Source organism: Atta colombica, unplaced genomic scaffold (assembly GCF_001594045.1).
Source record: "Atta colombica isolate Treedump-2 unplaced genomic scaffold, Acol1.0 scaffold139, whole genome shotgun sequence".
NCBI lineage: Eukaryota > Metazoa > Arthropoda > Insecta > Hymenoptera > Formicidae > Atta > Atta colombica.
The window spans coordinates 266,920-282,987 of NW_017259227.1; the positions used below are offsets into that span (position 1 = coordinate 266,920).

General features: G+C 33.9%; 1 long non-coding RNA gene across 2 annotated transcripts; it reads left to right on the forward strand.

Annotated features, from left to right (window-relative positions):
- Positions 1 to 10,394: 10,394 nt before the first annotated feature.
- LOC108684718 lies at positions 10,395 to 14,043 on the forward strand. Of its 2 annotated transcripts, none has more exons than XR_001931646.1 (4): positions 10,395 to 10,532; positions 13,628 to 13,699; positions 13,780 to 13,857; positions 13,939 to 14,043. It is a non-coding gene; the product is annotated as an uncharacterized LOC108684718 (long non-coding RNA). The 2 variants fall into 2 exon arrangements; XR_001931645.1 differs by lacking the exon at positions 10,395 to 10,532 and adding an exon at positions 13,073 to 13,384.
- The last annotated feature ends 2,025 nt before the right edge of the window (positions 14,044 to 16,068 follow it).

Consider the following 16,068-nt stretch of genomic DNA (forward strand, 5'->3'; position numbering starts at 1 on the left):
AAATAGTAATCGGAAGGAGCCAAGTCTGGTGAGTAAGCCGCATTGGATAGAACTTCCCTAAATGCTTCCAACGCGTCCCGAACTGGTTTTGCCGTATGTGATGGAGCATTGTCATGGAGAAAAATGACCTTGTGTTGCCTCTTTTGGCGCTGAAATCATCATTCACACGTTTTTTACGATGAAGCATAAGCTTCTCCAAGGTATGATTCCGCAGCAGTTTTCTTCAAATGAAAACAAAATTAATGCTATCCGCGATGCTCCTTATTTGATACAAATTTCGTTATATTAAACACAGCAACACAATACTAAGCAAACACTTTTCAATCAAATCACTTTGCGCGTTTGACATTTGTTGATGGTACAATAAAATGGCGTATAATGTTAAATTTTTGTACTTCATTGCATTGGTGCGCCATCTGTTTCTCAAATCATCATTTCATACTTGTACATCTGGTATAAAACAAAATGCCATTAGAAGTTTCATCAACGGATTTCCGTCTGATTTATTAGTTCGTGTCAAGCTGAAGATAGCAACATTGGCATAACCTTGAATAACGCTGAGAAATGTGCAATATACTTATCGAAGACTTTGGAAGTCGAAAATTCGCGCAAACGAGCTACTAATTACAAGATAATGCCTTCTTTTCGATACCGATGGAGATAACTTTAGAAACAATGATTACCAGAATTTTAGACCTTTCGTGTAACCATTAATTCCAAGACAACCAGGTCCAAATACTCCCACCGAAGAAATGTGTTATTATTTATAAACATTATTATAAAGCCAGGGCATTTTGCAAGGGATTGCCAACTAAAAACGAAACGACGTATACCAGCGCAGAAACAGCACAATACAGGAAACGCAAGTGGTGTCTTGGTTAAATGGGAGTTCGCTGGGATGCTTTTCAAACAGAATGCCTATCGACGAGCATGTCGATTCTGAAAAGGCAGACAGATCCTCTTTCTACGTTGCCAGAGTGAACAGATTAGTAAACAATCGTTGCCCAACAATAACATTTTTTTCGCCATAATTAACAGGATTGTGTATCTTCATGATTGACATCGCCATTAATATTATTAAACAAGATCACATTTAATTCACTATCGAATGGGAGACTGTAGATCTCACTCCATTTAAGGAATTTTCTCTCAAATTGTCAACATTAGGAAAATTAAAGATTGAGCTCTTAGGAGAGCCCATTATGTTTTATATAATACCAGATACGATCGGATTTATATTTGCATTTTTGGACAACAAATTCTTGCAAGGACAATGATCGTTGATAGATATTGGAAATAAATGTTTTAATTACGGCAGCAAGATAATCCCGTTCGCTGAGTTTGTCGAAGTCGAAATTCTAGAAAGGAGTATCATTCCTTTCTACGTCACTGTGAAAAATTCGGTAAAACAAATTGGATATACATATTCCATTCATTATGCTGACCAAAAGCTTGTTTTATGGAAACGCAATTATTACTAATCGAAACGGTAAAGTTTATTTGCCTATTGTGTGAATATTAGATCAGAGAATGAATATATGACAGAGATACTATTTATCGAATTATAGGATTTTAATATTCAGGAAGGATATGCCGGCACCTCAGAAGGTGGCCGATTATGCTAATACTCTGAACTTGGGAGGAGACATCGAAAGGATGTGAAAGATGAATCAAGGGAAGACTCATATAAACCTTCAAGTGAAAATAATTTAATTGACAAGGAATATTGATTCATGGAATCTGAGTCTTACGGTGCTCGTGGAAACCGTGAAGTTGAACTCTACAATATTCGTAAAAATCGTGATAATAAAGAAATTAATTATGCTGCTTACGAAGCGGGTAATTCGATAAACGATTATGTTGTCAATCAGGACGGTCCTGAGGATTACGCTTCCGATGGGGTAGGTAATCGGGAAGAGGATTACGCTGGCCAAGCGAGTAACCTGAGAGATCTTGCCGCTGATTGGTTAGATGATTCGGAAGCTGAACGTCGAAACCCGAGGCGTCTGTCATGAAGAATTTTGACAGGAAACCGAAACGAAAGAAATTAAAGAAAATCAAAGTAAATTCACTAAAGTAAACGCTCTATGTGTTTTGAAACAGATAGCTGTAGTAATATCTCAAGTTCTGGAATTATTGAGATTAGATCATTTGAATGAGGAAAAAAGGATTATACAGTCTCGTTTATTAGAAAAAATGTCGACAAATTTTATATTGCCGACGGAAACACTGGAAACTACAAATACAGCAGAGCATACGATTTATGTAGACAACGAAGTCTCGGTACATACGAAGCAGTATAAATATTCGCTGATACATAAGACGGAAATGGATAGACAAGTACGGCAGTTACTATCGGATGGATTGAATCAACTAGATCACGTATAATTCGCCCGTATGGGTCGTGCCAAAGAAACCAGATTCTTCAGGAAATAAACTATGGAGAATGGTAATTGAATTTACAGAAATTTAAATGAGAAAACTATAGGGGATGCATGCCCCCTGTTAAATATATCAGATATTTTAGATTCAGTTAGGAAGCACGAAATATTTTTCGGTATTAGATTTAGCGTTTTTCGGGTTTTCATCAAATTCAGATGTCCGCGAGAGATGCACCGAAAATAGTTTTTTCAACACCCTATGGATTATCAGTTTAAGAGAATGCCTTTTGGATTAAAGAATGCACTTTTCAACATTTACTGGATAACGTACTTTTAGGTTTACAAGGAATTATTCATGTACATGGATGATATCATTATTTACGCGAGGAAACACCTTGAAATTTACTAGATTAATGAAACGATTATGGGAAGCTATTTTAAAATTTCAACCGGATAAATGCGAATTTTTACGCAAAGTTGCTTATTTAAGGCGCAATGGCGTCAGGCCGAATCCTGACAAAGTAAAGTCAATAACGCAATTTCCAAAATTTAAGAATGCGAAGAACATTAAAATTAATTTTTAGGATTGACAGGATATTATAGAAGATTCAAATTTTTCAAAGATAGCGAAGTCATTAACGGATTTATTAATGAAAGACGCGATTTTTATATGGCAAACGAAATAGATAAAAGCATTTAATTTTTGAAATTTTCATTATGTTCAGAATCAGTATTACAATATGCAGATTTTACTAAAACGTTTTATGTAACCACAGACGCTTCTGTTTACACTGGGAGGAGTATTAAATCAAAATATAAATGTAAGTCAAAAAATAAACGGACACAAATTACCTATCGTTTCACGTTACGCGTATTAAATAAAGCAGAACTAAATTATTCAACGAAAAAGAATGTTTCCCCATAGTTTATTTATTGCATAAATTTTAGGTATGTGTACGGACAAAAGTTTGTTATTATTAGCGATTATAAACTTTTAATATGGCTTCATTTGATTAAAAACTCTTCATCTAGATTGTGGAAATGGAAAACTACCGGAATTATAATATACAAAATTATAATACAACAAAAGGACATTTAAATGTAAATTTATGTTCTATCCAGAACCCTCCCATAGAATAATCATTGCCATTACGTGAAATCGATTCATCTTTAGATGAATTGTTGTTCTCTTTCCCTCGGAAAATGAAAAAGAACATAAATAAATGGAATCGAGAGAGATATTTCCTCTCGAAGAAAATAGTTCTCGCGAAATCATAGCACCAAGTGCGGTCGAATATACAGACGATAGAATTAGTACGACTAATTCGGAAAACGCGCCCGACGCATTTCAAGAAGATGTATTTGAGAAAGAAGATAGCGATAATGACGCAATTTATGAAGAAATATTTGAAGCAGATATTGTGCCATACGAGTTAAAAACTAGAGAACTTCTACACAAGAAACGCGCAAATATTAGAGAAAGCCGAAGTGATATGTACATTGTGATAATTACGTAATTTTTATTTACCTTAACGACTCTCTTCGATGCGGGAGCCTTTAAATATCAGAAACGAGATCTTCTACCTCAGAAGAAATGAAAATCTCATGAGAGAGCTAAAATTACGAGTTTTTCGAAGACTCATATTTTAATTTCACCGATCAAAAATTAATAATCGTACTCTTGTAGAACCTCAGACATTAGACACTTGTTTGCAATCCTTAGTGAACGCGGTAATCGAATTAGACCTTTTGTCGTTTTGCAGTAAAACTAATATATTCGATGATTTACTGGAATTATGTATTAAAGCGAATTAATGATTTTTGCGATAAAACAGTCCAAATTATGGCTTGTTTAAATTTAGTAGGGATACTGATCCCCGAGGAACGCGAAGCTTTGATAGAAGAAAATCATGTTTCAGCTCATGGAGGTCATAAAGATATTACGAAAACTTATAATAGATTACGGACTAATTATTACTGGAAAACCATGAAATGCGATATACAGAAATTTATTTAAGTAATGTCGGCAATGTCAATTAAAGAAATTAACACGTGTTAAACGAAACAATCGATGATAATCACAGATACTCCCGGTTATGCGTTTGATAAAATATCTTTAAATATCTTTAAATATTATGGGACCACTTCCTTTCAGAGAAACTTTCCTCGAGAAACGAAAATAGATACATTTTATTTTTAGATAGAAGATCTTTTAACGAAATATTTAATAGCAATTCCATTTAAAGAAATGACTTCTGTTACTATTGCAGAAGCTTTTACCAAAAACTTTATTTGTATTATGCAGCCCCTAAGGTTATACTTACTGATCAAGGATCTAATTTCATGTCCGAACTTATACGAAAATTAACATGTAAATTTAAAATACAACATTTTAAGACTACCGCATATCATTATCAGTCTAACGGATTCTTGGAATGACCACATCATGTTTTCATGGAATATTTGAAAACTCAAGTCTTTAAAGAGGAAGATTGGGATTATTATATTGAATTAGCTTTCATACAATACTAGCATACATGAAGGAACTAAATATTTTCCATTCGAATATTTTCGAATTAATTTTTGGAAGGATAACTCGGATTATTTTCCGCACACTCTCCAATTGAAGAAAATTTAACCTTATCCGGAATATTTAACTGATTTGTTTAATAAACTTAAAGATATGCAGATTCAAGCTCGCGAAAATTTGATTCGTGCAAAAGAAAAAAGTAAGAGTTATTACGACAGAAATCTTAATCCACAGGAATTTGACGTTGGCTCTTTTGTGTTTCTCCTAAAAGAATCTAAAGGAAATTTGCAATATTGTTACCCTTACAAGAGCATGAAATTACTGCCTCAAAATAATATTAAGATTCAGATTAACAAACATTCTCGAATAGTGCATATTGACAAATTGAAGATGGCTCATTACGATCCAGGATAGGAAAATGACACATATTAATATTTTCTTCAGATGGGATTACCGAGACCTAACTTTCTTCCATTACTTGATCCAGTTGTGCTTGGCTCATTATGACAAAAAAATCTGCATTTTCATATTGCTGCAGAACTATGGGATTCATTAGAATGGGTTCAATGGCGCAGAAATATATTCTTTTTGTTGTTAGACCTATCCTCCATGAAGTTTCCCTCTCTCATTTTGTCTCAATAAATCATATAATTCCAGAATTCTCTTATGATCATTGCGGGATTAATTTGATTAAGGTCCATCTACTTCATAAGTGCATCATTTGTGCTCACACATATCTCCACTTTCAATTATACGGCGACGTGACTAACCCTAAGTTATACGATCCTATTGTTATCAATGTGGATGGACAAGAATTCCAGCAGTTCTTCGTTATCATCCGTCGTTAAACCACTTGATTATATTAGAATTGCGACTGTACTTATTATGATTTAATTACTTTGTTTATATCGCAATTATATTAACCACAGTATATATGCATGATTAGAGGACATAAAATATAGTTATGATGCATCAATTTTATTATAAGTATATTAGTCATTATTATTAAATTATAAAAACAGTATAAAGTTACAAACAGTATATTTGAACCTAAAAAAACGACCAGCATTCTTTCTTTTCAGATTAACACATTATTTACAGCAATCTATATAACATTTGCGATTGACAAACAATTTTTTCGTCCCCTTCCATCTCCGTCCTCCACCTCTAAAAATGGAGGAGTACGTCAAAACGGTTAAGAATAGCGTTGGTGTACTTTGCCAGCAGTGATTGTGGCAGGCATACGAACCAATGAAATTCACTTCGTTGTGGACAGATTGAACATTCCTGAATATCCCTGCGATTTGTGCTGCAGGAACCTCATGAAACGCCCAGTTAAGTGTAATCAGAGCACGCACATCCATTTAATATTTTTAGCGCACGCTAGAGAAAAAATCAATATTGCAGATTCTATATTTAGATCACGAGGAACAAGATTTTTCATTTCTCGTACCTAATAATAATAATAATAATAATAATAATAATAATAATAATAATAATAATAATAATAATAATAATAATAATAATAATAATAAATGTCTTTTTGATGAACTATGTTTAATTATTTTCACCAGGTCATCATCTTTGAAGAAATTAATATACATATTTATTATTAAACGATTTATATGGAATATAAAAAGAAAACTATAAAAAGAAAACTATAAAAGAAGTATAAACTATAAAATTTATTTTCTAATTTGAAACAGTATCCATCTTTCAAAAACAAAAAAGTTCTGATCTTGGAAATAAAAAGGCCTAAGTACATCATATCAAAAAGTATTGATTTGTATGGGTTAAATATGAACAATTATTCGAAATCTGGAAGAAGGCAACAAGGATTATATTATAAATCAATATATTATAAATACATATCTATAAATATATTGATTTATTATTGAAATTTAGTATTACAAAATTTAGTTGGATAATTTAACTAAAAAAACACATACGATGTAAAAATGCCTTAATTTTCAAAATATTAAAAACTATTATTGGGAGTATAAATAAGTTTCTGCCGTTTTTTATCAAAAATTAAACATTTATTACGAAAAAACGGTACATAATATTTTATTCAAAGTAATGGCCATCGCTAGCCACTACTTTTTCCCATCTTTCTAGTAGCATGTGGATACCGTGTCGGAAGAACACTTCATCTTTTGAGGCTATCCAATCATCGATACAATTTTTGATATCTTCATATGATATGAAATGCTGCCATATGTCGATCGGAACAAGTGGTAGTCGGAAGGAGCAATGTCTGGAGAATACAGCGGGTGGGGTAAAACTTCCCATTTGAGTGTTTCTAAGTAGGTTTTGACCGGTGCAACATGTGGTCGAGCATTATCATGCAGGAGGATAATTTTGTCATGAGTATGTGTAGTAGTGGGTGCGTTTTTTCTTGAGTGCTCGGCTCATCAATTGTGTTTAGTAGAGAGCCCCAGTAATGGTCTCGTTCGATTTGAGCAACTCATAATACACGACACCAAGCTGATCCCACCAAATACACAACATGAGTTTTTTTCCATGAATATTCAACTTGGCTGTCGATGATGAAGTATGGCCAGGTGATCCCCATGATTTCCTCTTCTTTAAGTTATCGTAGTGGATCCATTTTTCATCATCAGACTATACGATGCAAAAAACCCTTTCGTTTATGCCTGGCAAGCAGCATTTCACATGTGAAAAATCGGCGTTCAACGTTCCTCGGCTTCAGTTCAGTTTTATGGAACCCAATTCCCTTGCTTTTGAATCATTCCCAATGATTTCAAACGATATAAAATTATTTGTTGAGTCACTCCTAATGTAAGTTCTTTTTGCGTTTGGCACGAATCTTCATCCAATAATGCTTCCAATTCCGCGTCTTCGTACACTTCGGCCTTCCGCTATGTTCTTTGTCTTCGATGTCAAATTTACCGTTCTTAAACTTTTGAAACCATTCATGACAACTTCTCTCACTTAAGGCAGCATCACCATATGCTTCTACAAGCAATCTATGAGCCTCAGCTGCAGATTTCTTCAAATTAAATCAAAAGTTATCGCAAATGACGCTTATTCGGCTCAAAACTCGACATTTTCGTACAAAAAAAAATATATGATGCCGATACAAAGTCGCTAATATTTCAAGGTTATGATGTTGCCGGATGTCCAATCTTACGATATATATGATGTCATTTTGCATCAAACAATTTTAACTATAGTTTATTAGTGGCGCCGTCTTTTGCAAACGGCGGAAATTATTTGTATTTCTAACAATAAGTTTGGAGAGCTAGTGTGAGAAATAAGCGTATTTTTTGGACCGACATATTAATGTGACTATTCTTCTTTATTCGTACGTCACGAATTTTTATCGTTAAATCCATTCAAGCATCCGCTCAAGCAGAAAGATAGAAGGAAAGCACAATTTTTCACCGTAAAGAAAGAGAGCACGAGTTTTACCATAAAGAAGATAGTATAAAAACACGGGTTTATTGTAAAGAAGGAAAGTACGGGTTTTTATTATAAAGAAAAAGTAAGAAAGGTGTAAATATCAATCATACGATTCACATTCAATCTCGCGAAAGCGATGAGCCTACGGATACACAATGAGAATAGGGTGCATTCATGCAACTTTCACACAATACGATTTGTGTTTCTCGTTTCGATGCATTCAATTAAGTTTAGCGTATCCGAGAAATAACATCATTGCTCAACAAGGGAATTGTTTACACAAAAAGCACTCTACTTCAGTATCGTTCATTTAATCGAACTCAAGTACAACAGTAGAGAAATAAGCGTAATTAATCTTATTCACTTTATTCACTTTCTATCTGTTTCACGAGATATCGCACTAAATTTCATATGAAAATAACAATAAGATCAATCCTCGATAATTCAATAATTCTTTAATAATATGTTTTAATCAAGTACAATTCTATATAATTCTTCTCTAATTAAATAGTAGGTGTATAAGCTTAAATCCGCTGTTTTTAGTCAGAAAAACACATTTTTTTCCCTAGGAAGCAAAAACAAATTTATTCAAAGTACTTGCTCTCGCTAACTATACATTTTTCCCATTTTTCGGGCAATTTGTATATACCACGCCAAAAAAATTCCTCTTTCGAGGCACTCATCAAGCCATTTTCGGACGTCTTCGTAAGAATCGAAGTACCGCTCAGCGAGCGCGTGGCTCATCGATGAAAACAGGTGATAGTCAGAAGGTCTGGTGAGTAAGCGGGATGGGATAGCACTTCTCAGTTGAGTGTCTCCAAGTAGTTTTGGATCATTGTTGATGTGTGCGATGGTGCGTTGTCGTGGAGGAAAATCAGCTTGTCATGTCTTTTCCAATAATGCGGCCTTTTTTCACGCAGAACACGGTGCAATTTGATCAGTTGTTGGTGATAGCGGTGAGCATTAACAGTTTCATTTCACCAGATTTTAACAGCTCGTAATTGATGACACCCTCCTGATCCCACCAAACGCACAGTATCGTCTTCCGTCCGAAATGATTTGATCTTGAGAAAGATGTTGATGATTGGGCGGAATCAACCCAAGATTTCTTGCGTTTAGGATTCTGAAAATAAATCCACTTTTCATCGCCTGCCACAATCCGATGCAAGAACGATTTTCTTTTTTGTCTGGCAAGCAGAATTTGGCATTTGTGTTTTGGCGTCGCTCCATCTGCCTATCGTTCATGCGGCATCCATTTTCTTTGGACCTTCCCCATGGCATGTAACCGCATGGAAATGGCTGCTTGAGAAACACCCAATTGCTCGGCAAGCATTTTTTGCGATTGGATATCGTCCTCGTCCAAAAGAGCCTGCAATTGACAACCTTCCTGGGCCGATTTTCACGCTTCTTGTCACTCAGGTCAAAATTGTCGTCATTGAATTGGCGAAACCAATCTCTGCACGTTGTTTCCGATAAAGCATTGTCGCCATAAGCCTCCACAAGCATTCGATGCGATTCGGCAGCCGATTTCTTCAAATTGAAACAGAAAATCAAAGCTTCCCGCATATGCTTTTTTTTTTGGCAAAAAACTAGACATGATTACGAAAGAAAAAATGTATGTTGTTGTATGAAATTGCTGATGATGTGCATTGAATAATGTTGACAGATGTCAAAGACATAAAAAAAAGTGTGTTGTGTGCCCAGGGTAGCTTTGTACTCACTAATGCCACCTATGAGCAAACAGCGGATTTAAGCTTATACACCTGGTATATTTAACACTCGTGAACCATATAACTTTATTTTACAACGAGCATGCATTACATCATTTTACGCAATACGCGCAAACATGTCACGACAAATTAGTGCATGCATACGGCTGTTTGCGTTTTCTACAACGTTCGACCTGAAAGGTCCGTTAGCTATTCGAAAGTTCGAAAACTGCTGTTTCGCTCTCGAGCAACATATATTCTTAATAATTTACCTTAATAATTACCAAAGCTTCATTTCCACAATCTCTCAGCAATTTCTCGTTGGATAACACTCGGATGGACCTTCGAGGTATTGATTCTTGAACAACAGGGAGGTCACCGACTGCTATTGCGTTCATGACAGAGAATCAGAAGGATGCTACATGTTAGCGGCTTGAAATTTCGAAATCTACGAGGGACAGCTCCGCTAACGTGCCTTATATATCTGTGAGTCACGAAGTGGGGACGTGCTTGAGCCTGCGCTCACTCGACATATTTCGAATTCTAGAATTTTCTAAAATGTTCTAGGACATTTTAGAATGTTTCGATTTTGATCGGATGCCATTTAATATCAAATATTGATTAAATTAATATCAAAAATACAAGATGATGGATAGAATATCGATTTATACATGCTAGAACTTTTGAAAAATAATTTCTAGTAATATTTCCGATGAGAAAATTATCATTTGAGCATTCTAAGCAATGTAAGCTTGAAAAAATAAATATCTAGTAACAGGAATACATGTCTAGCATGGAGGTTAATCGAGTTTTTTCGCGCGTAATCTTGGAAAATATTCCTTTACAGTAGTAATAGAAGTACAAGGTGCGTCATCAAAATCCGAACGAATCAAACAATTTCTTTAAACAAAATGTTTTTAATGAAAAATTAAATATTACAAAAAATCCTTTTACATGGCACTTGAGGGATCCCTGTAGAGCACAATTATTCGATACATCCCCCATTAGTTTGAATGACGGCCTCTATTCTCGGTTTGAAACATGCACACTAATGTAGCACTATCCATGCCGACGAATGCTGCCTCAATAGAGATCCTTAATGATGTCACATTGGGATGCCGAGATTTGTTTGTGACTTCGAACTACACTTTATACGTAATAGGTCCAAAGGATTTAAATTTGGGCTGTTGAGAGGTCAGAATTCCTTGGACCAAAACATATCGACGTTGTCTGAGAGTCAATTTTGAGAGAATTAAATGATTCGTATGAATCGGTACATCATCCTGCTGAAAAACATATGGCCTTTCGAACGCCACAGTTTCCATCCACGGCTACACTACATCTATCAAAACGTGCAACCATTGCCCGCTGGATCATCCGAAATCAGCGCTTGAGTCCTTTCAACGATTGCCAGGGGTCTTCGCGATGCGTTCTTTCGAGTGACTCTTTCTCGCTGGAACCTTCGTTGGACGGTTCTAAAATCATATATTTTGCTAGAACGTCATAAATGGTTGATCTCCAACGAGTACTCAGAGAATCGAATTATTTCCTGAGCGCAAAGGCTTTCAATAATTGCAAGTCTTCAATTATATTCCACACTTGATTTCAACATCGTGGACATTTTGAGAATATGTTTACTAGAAACAAGATTTTTTCGGACGCCAACAATAACCTCTGGCGGAGACACAATATAGTCGAAAGTTTAAATTGAAATTTATCCGGATTTTGGTGCTATATATCTATAATATAATAAAAATATAATAATAATATAATAAAAAAGGAGATATACCACCTCTAATATCGGTAAGACTGATTTCTGCTTTATTGGCATAGATCATAATTCGATGATGCAGATTCCAGCTATTATCGACTGTTGGTAAAACCGATTTCTAGCTTATAGACTTCAGTTATCGAAGTTATCGAAGAAGCAAGTTAGTTTTTACTTTATCGAGAGTGGAATGTTATTGACAATAACTGTCGATAAGTTTGACGCTAAAATTCGCTAGATAATACCTTTTTTAATGCGGTTTTTACTATTTTAATCAGTTTTTTTAAATTTCGATGCATCTAAGGAACTTTATCGTGCCACAAGTAAAAATATTAATAATAACAAAAAATAAAAGATTAAAATGCAATAATTTTATTAACCAATAATACGGTTATTTTCTTGAAATTTATACATTGCCTTATGGCGACATGCTCAAACCAATGTATAAATCAATTTATAGACGTCTACATTGGTCGTTATTATCGTTTTCAACGATTCTCATAGGGTTCATAAATTAATATTAATGAGAATAGTCATACGAAGAGATTGATGAAACAAAAAGTAATTAAGTAATCAAAAAGAAAAAAATTAATGAGCGCAATATAATAATAGAAAAAGTGACGGAACGTCCCATGAAGCAATTTTTTTTATGGAATTTTGACATGATGCTCTAATGCATTTTCGATGCGATGGAATTTTATACAATTTTGATGCGATGCAATTTTGGTACGATGCAATTTTATACATCTCAGTGAAGAAGCAATTTTTATGCTATTTTGGTGTGTTGCACTTTAATGCATTTTTGATGAGAAAGCATTTTTATACATTTTGTTGCAATGTAATTTTTATGCAATTTTGATGTGATGCACTTTAATGCATTTTTGTTGCGATGAAATTTTATGAATTTTCACTGCAATGCAATTTTTATACAATTATGATACGATGCAATATAATACATTTTTAACGCAATTTTATATACTTTTGGTGGTATTCAATTTTATACACTTTTGTTGCAATGCAATTTTTATACTATTTTTGTGATGCATTTTAATACATATTTAGAGCAATGCAATTTTATATATTGGCACGTTTTTTTAATGCAGTTTTGGCATGAAATTTTATGCATTTTTAATGCGTTGTATTTTTATGCACTTTTGTTGCGATACAATTTTTATGCTTTTTGTTGTGGTACACTTAAATGCATTTTTGGCTGCATTTCATAACTCACTGCCAGTACTAACAGTACTGTATAGCCTGTTCCAAAGTTCATCACAGTAAACTACGATAGCACTACGATGAAATAATGACATCATCCATTTTGTCATCACTTCTGACTGCAACTACTGCGACTAATAAGATGCAACAAGCATAGTATAAAATGGCAAAAGACAAGATAATTCTGTTGGACGCTGAAAACAAAATAAGCAAGATGAATTAATATTAAGCCAAGAAAATGCTCAGAAAGCAAAAATTTTATACTTATCTATATGTTATGAAATACAGCTTAGGTGAAATAAACGTAAAAACAACAGTAAATAGAGAACACTAACGTCTACACTAACCAATCGAGGTTTGATGTTTATACCTAATAATATTTTCAATACATTTTTAATAGATTTTGAATTTTAAATATATTTTTCATTTCTATAAATTGCATGTCAATTAATATCAGATTTTTTAAACAATCTTGAACTAAAGCTAGAACAGTGTTATAATTCTAAGGTCCAGCCCAGCTGTTAGCATTTTTTACTTATTGTTATATTGAAGTGTAATTTAATATTGAATTTAATATTAAAAAAAATAATATTTGCAGATATGGAATTTGTGCTTATGCAAGTACAAAAACGTATGCCACAAAAAACTACAGGATCATAAGTGACAATAGGTCTTTTTTGTATAGCTATATATATAATAAATCAAATTGTTTAAAATATATCTTATGTTAAAAATATATCTTATGCACAGATGTTATCGAAATCGTAAAAAGAACAGAAGAAGGCAATGAAGATATTACAAATCCATGTAGTCAATCAAATGAGAGTCGTAAGTAAATATTATTAGCCAGACATTTTGTAAATATGTATATGTAAATATTAACTGTAATTGTAACTATAATATTAATAGAAAACAGCAATGAGAATGATAGTTCAAAGTCATATTGGAATCATGTCGAAACATTATTATTAATTGAAAGCTACAAAGAAATAGAAAAAATTTTACATCAGGAAAGATGACACAAAAATAATATTGGATTAAAGTAGCACAAATGATGCAAAAAAAAAAACAATATTAACAACAATATGAGCGCAAAAATGTTGTACGAGATATCAAATATTAAAACGAACATATAAAGCAATATATGATCATAACCATAAGTCTTGCAATGCAAGAAAAATGGGAATATTATGATGTGAGCATTTTTATCTAATAGACATATCATGCACAGTTATAATTATTATTTTTAGACGAATGTATTTTTTAATTTTTACTTCTTTTGTATAAATCCTTTTTTACAGGTTATTAATGAAATGTGCGGACGTAAACCTTGGGTCGAACCATTAGCTGAAGCTGGTGTGGAAATAAAAAATCAGAAGCTAACAAAGAAAATGAAACAAAAAGAAAAAGTATATAAATTTTAATATTAATCATTTCTTATATAATTTTTATTAATTACTTTTTATATAACTTTTATATAAAAATCCAGCTTGATTGTTTGGAGCCTTTATTTTCTAATTGTGTATTACTTAAAAAATACTTTAATATTGATTCATGTAACAGTACTTTTCTATATTGTTTATGTTTATATATTATTGTTTTTGTAGAGTTAAAAAGAAGGATTAATCAAATTTTTGAAGAATATGCTAATAAATGTTTCGAGAAAAAAAAGTTTAAACGAGAGGCAGCGGAGAAAAGACATACAGAAAAAATGGAGATGCTACAACGAATGGAAAATTTTTTAGAAAAGATTATTAATAGAAAGATTGATATTACAATTTAAGAGAATAATTTAAGAGAAAAGATCTGTTAAATTTTTTAGCGTTAAAAAAGATATATTAAATCAAATATATATTAAACTTTAGTTAAAAGAATGTTTACAGTTTATAAATGAAAATCTAATTGAAAGAAACTTATAGAGATATTCATTTTTTTTAATGAAAGTTCCTTATTTTTCATCTGTTATATTAGGTGTACAACTTTGCTTCCGCCGTTTTTTTTCCGAAATTCGAGGCTTTATTGTAAAAAACTGGTTATACATTTATGATTCAAAGTATTGTCCATCGCTGGCCACTACTTTCTCCCATCTTTCGGGTAGCGTACGAATCCCGCGTCGAAAAAACTGGTCATCTTTTGAGGCTATCCACGAATCGATCCAATTTTTTACTTCTTCATAAGACCGGAAGTGCTGGTCAGCCAGGCCGTGTGCCATTGATCGAAACAAGTGATAGTCAGAGGGAGCAACGTCTGGAGAATACGGCGGGTGGGGTAGGACTTCCCATTTCAACGTTTCCAAGTATGTCTTGACCACTTTCGCGACATGGGGTCGAGCATTGTCATGCTGCAAAATCACTTTATCGTGTCTCTCGTTGTATTGCGGCCGTTTGTCTTTCAATGCTCGGCTCAAACGCATCAATTGCGTTCGATACCGATCGCCTGTGATTGTTTCAGTCGGTTTTAACAGTTCATAATACACTACGCCGAGCTGGTCCCACCAAATACAGAGCATGACCTTGGAGCCGTGAATATTCGGTTTGGCCGTCGACGTGGAAGCATGGTCGGGAACTCCCCATGATTTTCTGCGCTTGGGATTATCGTAATGAACCCATTTTTCGTCCCCAGTCACAATGCGATGCAGAAATCCCTTCCGTCTTTGCCTTTGAAGCAGCTGTTCACAAGTAAACAAACGCCGTTCAACATCTCTCGGCTTCAATTCGTACGGCACCCAATTTCCTTACTTCTGAATCATTCCCATGGCTTTGAGGCGTTTTGAAATGGCTTGTTGAGTCACTTTCAATGATCGTGCCAATTCTTCTTGATTTTGACACGAGTCTTGCTCAAGTAATGCCTCCAATTCTGCATCTTCGAAAACCTTCTCTCTTCCACCGGCCGGCTATGCCGGCCTTCGATATCAAAATCACTGTTCTTGAAGCGTTGAAACCACTCACGACACGTTCTTTCACTAATAGCGGCCTCACCGTAAGTATTTGAGAGCATTCGATGAGCCTCAGCCGCAGATTTCTTCATATTGAAGCAAAA